Genomic DNA, 12,044 nt, shown 5'->3' with positions numbered 1-12,044 from the left:
AATTCGTAGTGGACCACGCCCTTGTCGTCGGAGAGAAAGATGAGCAAGTCTTTCGTTCCTATTTGCTCGTACGAGCATTTTTGAAGAGGTGATGCTGCAGTATGCCATTCGGAACTTTGCCGCTTTGTTCCCAAGTCGTATTCGAATGTCCAAGTTTCATCGCCTGTAACTGCGTTGTCCAAGAAGCCGGGGTATTCTTCGAGATGTTGCAGAAGGTTTTCGCAAGCAGACTCTCGCCTCTGCTTTTGGTCGTCCGTCAAGACTTGCGGGACGAATTACGCGCCGATCTTTCGCATCGCCAAATCTACAGTAATAATAGTGTGCTCTTTCATCTTATCAATGCCAATAGCATCTGCAACCATGTGCACACGTAACCGACGGTCTGAATTCAGCACTTCAGCACATGTTGCACGTTGTCGTCTGTTCTTGACGCCAAATGCCGTCCGACATGGAACTCGTCGTCTGCACTCTCTCCGTCTTCTTTGAAGAGCTTGTGACACGTAAAAACTGCAGTTTGTAACATGCTTTCAACCATGAACACTTGGCGAATTACGGTAAACGTCCTGGTACCCACTTTCCCCAGTCCAACACAAATTTTAATGGCATACCGCTGTTTAATTATTTGCTCCATTTTGCGCCTCCACCAAGTCACAAGTCAGGGTTCCACTAGTAACACTATCTCGCCTTGACTAACACTCGCAGGCGACTGGCGCTTGGTGAATGATGGACACACCCCCACCATCGAGTATGTGCGATGCTAGCGGGCTGCGACGTGCAGTCACATCAGGGAAAAAAAATCCAATTTTTATGCAACCTCTGTATTTTTACGAGGGCAGTTCAATAAGTAATGCAACACATTTTTTTCTCGGCCAATTTTTGTTGAAAAAACCGGAAATTTCTTGTGGAATATTTTCAAACATTCCCGCTTCGTCTCGTATAGTTTCATTGACTTCCGACAGGTGGCAGCGCTGTACGGAGCTGTTAAAATGGCGTCTGTAACGGATGTGCGTTGCAAACAACGGGCAGTGATCGAGTTTCTTTTGGCGGAAAACCAGGGCATCTCAGATATTTATAGGCGCTTGCAGAATGTCTACGGTGATCTGGCAGTGGACAAAAGCACGGTGAGTCGTTGGGTAAAGCGTGTGTCATCATCGCCGCAAGGTCAAGCAAGACTGTCTGATCCCCCGCGTGCGGGCCGGCCGTGCACAGCTGTGACTCCTGCAGTGGCGGAGCGTGCGAACACACTCGTTCGAGATGATCGACGGATCACCATCAAACAACTCAGTGCTCAACTTGACATCTCTGTTGGTAGTGCTGTCACAATTGTTCACCAGTTGGGATATTCAAAGGTTTGTTCCCGCTGGGTCCCTCGTTGTCTAACCGAACACCATAAAGAGCTTGCTTGCTCGTCATGTGGCTGAGGGTGACAATTTCTTGTCAAAGATTGTTACAGGCGATCAAACATGGGTTCATCACTTCGAACCTGAAAAAAAACGGCAATCAATGGAGTGGCGCCACACCCACTCCCCTACCAAGAAAAAGTTTAAAGCCATACCTCAGCCGGTAAAGTCATGGTTACAGTCTTCCAGGACACTGAAGGGGTTATTCTGTTCGATGTCCTTCCCCATGGTCAAACGATCAACTCTGAAGTGTATTTTGCTTCTCTTCAGAAATTGAAGAAACGACTTCAGCGTGTTCGTAGGCACAAAAATCTGAACGAACTTCTCCTTCTTCATGACAACGCAAGACCTCACACAAGTCTTCGCATCCGAGAGGAGCTCACAAAACTTCAGTGGACTGTTCTTCCTCATGCACCCTACAGCCCCGATCTCGCACAAGTCTTCGCATCCGAGAGGAGCTCACAAAACTTCAGTGGACTGTTCTTCCTCATGCACCCTACAGCCCCGATCTCGCACCGTCGGATTTCCATATGTTTGGCCCAACGAAGGACGCAATCCGTGGGAGGCACTACGCGGATGATGAAGAAGCTATTGATGCAGTACGACGTTGGCTCCGACATTGACCAGTGGAATGGAACCGTGCAGGCATACAGGCCCTCATTTCAAGGTGGCGTAAGGCCGTAGCATTGAATGGAGATTACGTTGAAAAATAGTGTTGTGTAGCTAAAAGATTGGGGAATAACCTGGTGTATTTCAATGCTGAATAAAACAACCCCTGGTTCAGAAAAAAAATGTGTTGCATTACTTATTGAACTGCCCTCGTACTATGTCTCACTAACTAGCCGTTGCACTTTCTTTGTAAGATTTTTCTGTAAGCGATATCAACTACAGGCGGTCACGAACTTTTATGCGTTCTCTCTGTGATGAATAGCGGGAGCATCGGTCACGAATTTCCAGGCGTATTTGCCAAACAGTACTTTGGCGGCATGCAAGCGTATCGGCTAGTAGTTTTTCAAACGACGTTCAGCTCCTGCTCCTTCGCGGTGTGTTGGTGTTAAATATGGCAGCCACGAGTTTGCAGACTTGGTGAGGCAGATTACGTTTATCCAGAGCCATATAAGATCATGCCATTATATCATTTGTGAGGGTCTCGCATTCCACGGATAAACTTATGTTACTAAGTGACTATCCCGGAACCCGGAACGGGAGACCAGATGCAGGTTGCCAATTGAACAACTTGCAGCGGCTACCAAAATTTGGTTTTCTCTATTTCTCTTAGTTCTTGAACGAATTTAAACATTTAAAGTGTTGTCGTAATCTACTCATTAAGAGGTATAGCTTAACACAACATGGAAAGTATTAAAGTTACAATCGGTGTATTTGTACTGAGAATCGTAACTGATGGCATGCAAATACATGGCTTTATTCATCCAGTATTTAGGAATGAGAACACTTACAGACTTCTAACAAACTTTGCACATAATTGCAAACATTTACGAAGCTTACATCTCTCACTAAATTTTCGCTGTTCCCGCAGCAAATTTTCAGCAGCAGACATGACATTTTAACTTGTTACTCCTTTACTACCCAAAAATAGTTTTCATAAACTATCCATATATAACACTTCTTGTACCAGATAAAATCATCATTGTATGAAAAATATATCAGGTGACATTACATCATAAACAATTAGATGTGTGAAAACTTGGTTTTGCTTGAAATGGAGAGAAAATTACCAGACTACATTCATCCAATGTTTCATAATGACAGTTCTCAGTGGCTTGCAATAAACATTAAGCATAATTTCAATCCTTTTTTAAACTTTTTCTCGCTTACGTGCTTAATATCAAATATTTAACACATCAGTTCATTTGTAATCAGACGTTTGAAACTGTTTACGCACGATACTTCGATTCTCTAAAGAATCAATGGTTTACTGGTTGTTCACTAATTCATGTTTCTAAGCTTACCATGGGCCGCGGACATAAACATGTGCTCCGTGTGCTACTGCAAACGGTTCGCATCTTTGTAAAGTCAGACAAGTGCCTGGTTTGAGAATTGATATCTTGTCGTTTAATTCTTAACTATACATAATTAATGGAGTCACTCTTTCCTTCAGTTAAGTTTATTCAATGTTTTATTTTCTGTCGTCTGTTGAATGGACCTCATGTGATTCTGCTATATCGAAGTTGTGTTTCACGTGTCTTTGTGATGCTGAGGGGTCATATACTATCATGTATATTCTGTTCTGAATGAACTACATTGTAACGTCACAATAGGTACCGTTCCGTAATTCGAATTACTGCTCCAATAGATGTTCATACTATCTGATACACAAAAGCGTAAATTCATCTTCTGCGTAATTAATAACAGTGAAGTAATCGCATCCCCAACTATCGCATGCCTGTGGAATAATTATGGGCCGACGTATTTTCTTTTCATTCAAATGTGCACGTCTTGTGTCCTTCTTTGCCTTTTTTCACCCCTCCTTAAAGTGTGTGGCTATGTATGAATGTTTCAAATGTAGTAGCAGACGAACCAGAGAAGTGGTGGATTTCTGAATCTTCTACCAACTTAAATGCTGTCACTGGAATGCAAAGAGAAGGGACAAGATCGTTTGGCCAAAGATGTGTAAAAGCTAAAAAGTTTTCCCAGCAGTGGTTGGTCATGGGCTTCCCCCACCAGCTCGTGCTGCTCTGAGAGGGCTCCGCGCGGCCGTTGGTAGCGGAGAGTGTTTGAAGGCAGGTAAGCGACCGGATGTTCCCTCAGAAAGGGTGTGTCGAATACAGGACAAAGATAGTTGAATTTCACTTATTTCTTAAACTCAACAATTTTCTTTTGATAGATGTTTCAGTGATAATTATTTAGGGACCCGTTACGATTTTTAGTCGAATCGGATACAGAGTAATCTGAAAATGCGATTTCCGTTAGGTGCGACGACGCGGTCCATAAATTCAAATCTAAATCTCCGTTAAACTCAGTAAGAAATGTTATAGCTTGCCTTTTATTCTTCTTCTTCTTTCGATTTCGGCCATCTTTGGACCACGTTCAACAATTCACTTGCCCGGCTTTTTGATCTTTTTTTCTCTCTTCCCAATATTTCCTCATCATTTTCGAGTGGTTCCTCCTCCGCTCTTCCGACCATTTCCTGTTATTATTCTTTAGTTTCGTTTCTTCTGGAAAACACTTAATTTCGTTCACTATTTGTCTAAACTTTTCCCTGTCCCTGGTTGACTCACGGGTGACATTAAAATAGGCCAAATCCTTTTTCACCATCTGTATCCATTTATTGTTGGTTTTTTCGTTCCTGTTACTATGTTCAAACACTTTTCTTGTTAGTCTGTTTCCATCCATCCTCGACAGGTGACCATAAAACGTTAGTCTGCGTTTACGCATTGCCTCACTCACTTTCTCAATAGTTTTGTATATTTCCTTATTACTCTTTAGCTTGTACTCTTCTCCAATCTTTCTCGGTCCTAATATTTTTCTCAAAATTTTCCTTTCTTTCTTTTCCATGTTTTCTATTTCCCCCTTTTTGTTAAGAGTTAGGCACTCCGATGCATACAGGCATTCTGGTCTAATGACAGTTTTATAATGTCTTAATTTAGCTTGAATCGAAATGTTTTTTTTGTTATATATGTCTTTGGTTTTTTGAAAAGCAAATTCCATTTTCCTTGCTCTCGCCTGGTTTGCACTCTTGTCTAAACCATTCACTTGAATTATTTCACCTAAATACTTAAATTTTTCTACTCTCTTAATATTGCCGTATTTAGTAATAAGATTTTTCTTGTTATTTCTATGATTAGACATATACACGGTTTTTTCAAATGAAATCTGCAGTCCAGCTCTGGCCGAATCTTCTTGTAGTTTCTCCAGGTAGTTCTGAGCTATTTCTTCGTTTTCTGTAACTATTGCCAGATCGTCTGCAAAAGCTAAACAGTCCACTTCTATTTTTTCTTTTTTTGTTCCAATTCTGATGTCATTCTTGGTGCCTTTTAGTTCTTCTTTCCATATTCTCAATATCTTTTCCAGTACGCAGTTGAAGAGGATTGGGGATAAACCATCACCTTGTCTAACACCTGTTTTAATTTCGAACTTCCTTGAAATTTCACCCATAAATTTAACTTTGGCCTTACTGTTTGTTAGCGTCTGTTTGATAATTTGAATTGTTTTCTTATCGACCCCAAATTCTTCCAATACTTTCAGTAATGTTTCTCTATCTACCGAGTCGTATGCTTTTTTGAAATCTACAAATACTATTGCAAATCTCTGGCCTCTTGAGATTCTGTAACGAATTAGTGTTTTCAGGTTAAATATTTGTTCAACACAGGATCTACCTTGTCTAAAACCTGCTTGATATTCACCTATTTTTTTATCCAGAACTGGCTCCACGATTTGAAGTAATTTCCTTGACAAAATTTTGTATCCTACTGGTAGTAGCGAGATCCCTCTATAATTATTAACATTCATCTTATCCCCCTTTTTGTGTAGTGGGTGTATCAGGGCACACTGCCAGTCTTCAGGAATTCTTTCTTCGTCCCAGATCTTCTTAAACATATGTTCCAAAACTTGTGGGAAGTTGGTATCCATTATTTTTAGGATTTCTGGTACTATGGAGTCTTCACCTGGGGCTTTATTGTTTTTTAGACTGTGTATTATGTGTTTTATTTCTTCAGCGTCTGGAGGTTTTGACTCGGTATTAGTATTTCGGTGGTTTTCAAAACTCATTTTATCTTTGGGTGGTTCACAATTTAGTAGATTCTCGAAATATTTTGCTAATATTTCACAATTAGTCTTGTTTGTCAAACCTAGCTTGTTCTCTTCATCTTTAAAACATAAATTTGGGGATTGGTATTTGGTTAGCTGTTTTCTAAAAGTTTTGTAGAAATCTCTAGAATTATTTCTTTTAAAGTCTTCCTCAATCTGTTCTAGGTTATCCTGAAATTGTCTTCTTTTTTTATTACGGAAAAGCTTGGCTGTTTCTCTTCTCTGGATTTTAAAATTGTCAAGATCTTGAGGATCTTTTGTGGAGTTCCATTTCTGCCACAATTTCTGTCTCTTCTCCAGGTTCTCATCACATTCATTGTCCCATCATGGATGTCTTCTTACTCTTTTCACGAGACAATTTTCTTTTGCTATTTCAACTATTTCGTTTTTGATCTCCTCCCATCCCGCTTCCTTATTTATTGTGGATATGCCATCGCTATCTTTGTGCAATGCTCTTCGAAACCGTTGTTTAATTTCTTCATTTTTTAAAGTTTCTGTGTTATATTTTGGAATTTTGTAAAAGGTTTTCTTCTCTTTTCTAAATGGGAGTGGTCTGAATTTAATCGTAGTCAAATAGTGGTCTGAATCAACATCAAGGCTTTTCAGCACTTTAGTGTTTTGAATTTCTTCTTGACAATGAAGTGAGATAGCCACATGGTCAATTTGGAATTCTCCGAGAAGTGGATTTGGTGATCTCCATGTTTTAGTTTTTCGGCTCAGCTTTTTGAAATGTGTTGTCATTATTTTCAAGTTGAAATGCCTACATACCTCTATAAGCCTTTCTCCATTTTTTGAAGTTCTTTTGTGACCTGGGAAGAGGCCTACTGTTCCATGGTATTTTTTCTCCCTTCCTATTTGTGCGTTAAAATCGCCTACTAACATTTTTATGTTCTTCTTTGAGCATCTATCCAGTTCCATTTCAAGTATCTCCCAAAATTCTTCAACTTTCTCCGGGTTATTTTTGTTGTCCTGGTTTATGGGTGCATGACAGTTGATTATAGAGTATCCTTTGTTTTTACATTTAATCTCAAGAATGGATAGTCTCTCAGAACTCGAGTAGAAGTTAGTAACTGAATCTAAAATTGAGTGATGTACCAGAAATGCTGTTCCCAGGTATGGCATTTGTTTCATTAAGATTTTACCTGGTTTTCCTTTAAATAAACGATAGTTTTCAAAATCTAAAGCAGTTTCATCTAAAAACCTTGTTTCTTGTAATGCACATATTAAAATTTCTTTCTGGTTCAGCTTTTCAATCAATAATTTCAATTTTCCTACTTTAATTAGAGAGTTTACATTTAGGGTTGCAAACATAGTTGCTTTCTTAAATTTCAGTGTTGAGGTCTGCATACATGTTGGTTGGGGTCCTCCAAAATCCTTTGACCCCTTTGCATTGTTTCTACGAACAACGGAGGATTTGCCATTCGGTCTACCTCTTGGAGTAGTGTCTATCTTTGACGACGTTCCCATCATGCTTTGCAGTAATTGTTGGATAATAAATTGGGGGATCGGGTTGCCCCGAATCCTAAATTAAAACCAAGGTAGTAAGCCCTGGAGTTAGCTCTTCCGCTCTCTCTGCCGTTGGGAAATTGTTCCTCTTCCGCCATTGAGACCGTTGGCTGGGTTTCACCTAGTAACCCTAGGCAGGGGCCCTATGACAGGGTGCTACCATCTGGAGCCGGACGGACCCTGGTTTTTTTACGAGGTTGTTACTCCTCCCCCTCCACACTTCCCCATCCTCTTGTTTTTAGATGGGCCCGGGCTTGGGACCGGCTTGCGGCGGTGCCTTTTATTATTGATGAACATTTTAAAATTACCTTGTGTCAATATTGGAATGTTTCATTTAAAATTTGTACCGAGTGCACGCTTTGTGAGTCTGTTTCTTTACAAACTCTTCACGCTAGCATACCCCTTCACAATGTCCTGCATGTCGATGCCAGCCATGAAATATAAAACAATCTTTCCACCAAAATGCTGTTGATATTTGCCTGACCATGTTGATTATTTAGTGCATGTGAATGTCTGTAGTTAAAATAGGACAGCGACCACGTGCTCTCAATAACTTTCCCCTCCCCATAGGACTATGCAAATTAAAGGCAACACAGCTTGTAATTCTCAGGTGAGATATTGTGAAATAGAATTTCGAAAGGCATCTGATCCCCTGTAAATAATATCATGACTGTTTGTCAAACTGTTACGTGCAAGAAGATTAATCAAAAACAATCATAACTTGTAATGTTAAAGCAAATTCCGTTTATCGCTACCTTATTCCTAACCATGCCTGAAAAGAGAGTCACATTAATGGCATTTATGATTAGGCTACCCCAACCTTAAGTTCCTGGCACAAGATTGGTTCAGGCTAGCACGTAGTTTTCTCTAACTGCTCCCAAATTCCTATTGCATTATTCGTTGCGACCTTATAAAATACCTGTAGGTGCAAAAGAGCACCCGGAAATAAAGTTCAATTGGTGATGGATTATTCTCAAAATTTAGTCTATTAATGGGCATAATAGTCAGAGAAAGTTATGTCGCCGTTAATAAGAGTGTCTCCAAAGTCTTTTATCACAGCAGGCCACATATAAAGAATGAAAGAAATTCCTGCTATGGAAAGTAGGCAACTCCCTTATTAGCCTGCCATTATAAATTCAATAATAATCTGTATTTGTAGAACAGACAGACAGAGTTAACGAAATGCCAACGAAACGGGTAGTGTCTTCATAAGGGAGCTTGCAGTATAACATAAATTCTAATAACATTTCTCATTTCAACCTTCCCAGTCATTTACCGGATACTTAAGGGTGTAGTGGTGTCAGACACCAAATGTAATGGAATGAGGTAGAAGGCACCATATTAAAACTTGGCGAGAACTTTCCAAGTGATTTATTCTTTCCAACTACAGTGCCCTCGTTCCTCTTGGTCTGTGTCACAGGGCCCTGCAATGCTGAGGAAGCACCCCTGTGGCCCATGTAATGCAGTGCTGTGTCGAGCTGGCCTTGTACGGGTGTGGAGTTGCATCGTCATCAGGATGCCAGGAGTTGGCTCAGCGGTCTACGTCCCTGCCGACTCTGCGCCGCTCGGTGCGAGCTGCAGGCGGCTAGCTCCGTCCTTCTCTCTGGTGTGGCTGAGAACGCGGCGACAACAAGAACCCGAGATCCGGTGTCCGAATCTCCGGCCCTTGCCTCGGGATGCCTCCAGCATGTGTTGGAAGCCAGGACGACTGCCCGTGGTAGCGCACCTTGGAGTGACCCACTGCTGGGTAGGTGGCTATGGAGCCCATGTCGGCCTCAGGGGGTCGAACCAATGGCCCGCCATGGACTGGAACGCTGGCGTCCCATCTGCTGCTGTGTGTAGCCGGTGGTGTGGCGTGCCCCACTGTCCAGGAGAGCTGCCACACTGGAATTAATATCCTTAGAAAACGGCACGTATTTTCACTCGGCTGAGAGCCTCTATTTTGCCATACACACTGCTTCATGTCACATACTCATAACACGCTAGGTTGGCCTGTGGGCCCCTTCTGCCTGCGACTTGAGACATGTAAAACAGCTACATATACTCTTTCAGCAATTTGACCGCCCTGTGGCCTCTATTCCACTTCGCAAATGTTGGTATGCGTAACTCACTGCACTCCGGCCCCCACCTTGCTGTAAATTGTGCTCAGAATATTGCACAAAACTAACTTTCCCTATCCTAAACGATGGTGCCGCTACAAGGGCAAATTAACTTCACAACATTTCGCGATCGCGTGTTACGAAACGTTACCTTTACTTCAGCTAACTTTTGCTTTTGATAAATTTATCGAGTATTTCATATCACAAATATTCCCTCCCCCCCCCCCCCCCCCCCCAATTTAACAATATGTATCCTGATTCGTCCAGGTTCAGCTAACGTGGTAGACCTTGACGACGGACTCTGCTTGGAGGTCAGAGTACAGGATCCTGCAAAGCATATTTATTCATGTTTTACAAACTACATCGATTAGAGTATTATCTAGATGTATGTAGCACAGCTTGGAATACAATGCATATTCGCATCGTTCAAACTGCAACATTAATCAACAGACTTTAGGTAATGCTGGTAGCTCATCTTCAGTGTTTTATATTTCGCTACTACGAGTATATAGTAGAGGATTTACATCCCCGCCGCGCAGTGATCAACTACGAACTGCTCACTGCAATACTCAAAATATTGTTAGGACTGTGTGAGTGATGTTCATGCTCACTGCTGCTCAATTTCTAATATTATGCATGATATTCTACCGTTGCAAGATTAATGTAAGCATTTGCTGCTCATATATCTATCTTTTACCCTACCGGACTTCGACTGTGTTTATTAGTCAGATACTTGTGTCGTTATTGGGACTGTTACAAATCATAGCTTCTTTATATGAGAGCAAGTTTAGTTGGCAGAACAAAAACCACTTCTTAAAAGAGCACACCCCTCACAAACTGTTCAGGTACTTGCACTAAACCTGGAAGGACGTACTCCCGGTCGGAAAAATTTCGGAGAGGAAATGTTGAAAGTTTTGTGTGATGTACAGTATGACACACCAATAAAACAGAAGGCATACTTCCAAGAATCAGTTTTTCAATCTGCAGTGGAGTGGGTGCTGATATGAAACTTCATGGAAGAATAAAACTGTGTGCCGGACCGAGACTTTCGTGGGCAAGTTGGGAAGGTAGGAGATGAGGTACTGGTGGAAGCAAAGCTGTAAGATTGTGTCGTGAATCGTGTTTGGGTAACTCAGTGAACAGAACATTTGCCTGCGAAAGACACAGGTCCCAAGTTAGCATGTCGGCTAGAAGTTTCAGGAGGGACAGTGTTTCGGAATTGGTTTCTGATGTAGGTATTCAAGAGCAAAAATGTGTGTAGTAATTTGTGGCTCCATCATGTTGGAACCACAAACGTGCGCACATCCTCTGGAGTCCCTGACTGGAGTTCCTCTCTCCATTACCGTTTATGTATTCGAAGACGTTGGCCGACTGTCCTGCCCTATTAGAGTTACCAATTACGTGGTTGATGTTAATCATTTTATTACACCATACAAAAAGCAGTTCATCGACACTTAGACACTAAAGAATGAGGGTAAGGATTTCAGATCACTTGCGTAAAGGATCGCACCACAGAAAATGGGGTAACGGGAATAGGATTCGTCATGAATAGCAAGGTTCTGCAGAGAGAGAGAGAGAGAGAGAGAGAGAGAGAGAGAGAGTTATCTTTAACAGTTCCGTGATAGTGTTATTTTCATCAGAATCTACACCAAACCAACGGCAACAACAATAGTTGAAATAAACATCATAAACGATGTGTATGGGGATACTGAATGAGCAATATAGCATTAAAAGCAGATACATCACTTACAACCCTTCAATATGTGGATCCTTGGTCACAATAAGGACACAAATTCTCTCATACTTGGTGTAGCATGTCCTCCGTGACGGTCTGCTTTAACGCATCACATTGTTTCTCAAGACACACAGCATTGGTGCTAACTAAACTCGACCTGTCGCAAACTCCCGCAGAAAGAAATCCGGCGAACGGGGTGAAAATGGGGCGGAACATCGTCCATTTGCAAATTGAAATCATCGTAATTGGTGTTCATTGGGGGTAACAACCAGGTTTCCAACGTGTTTTGGCGTGAGTTACCCGTCACCGTTTGTTGTTAGAAGAAACATGGTCCGTGTACATTCTTCTGCGACACCACAAAGAAATCATTCACTTTTGGAGAGTCCTGTTGATACTCTATCAGCGTATATGGTTTCTCGCCTCCCCATATATGGACATTGCATGTGTTCACCTTATCACTTTCATGGAAAATGGCTGTATCGTAGAAATTGAGTTTTCCTACAAAACCAGCGTCCTCCATTTTTAGGTGCTGTTCTG

Source organism: Schistocerca americana, chromosome 5 (genome assembly GCF_021461395.2).
Source record: "Schistocerca americana isolate TAMUIC-IGC-003095 chromosome 5, iqSchAmer2.1, whole genome shotgun sequence".
Taxonomy (NCBI): Eukaryota; Metazoa; Arthropoda; class Insecta; order Orthoptera; family Acrididae; genus Schistocerca; species Schistocerca americana.
The sequence above is the reverse complement of the archived record's forward strand: the minus strand, read 5'-3'. Positions refer to the sequence as shown.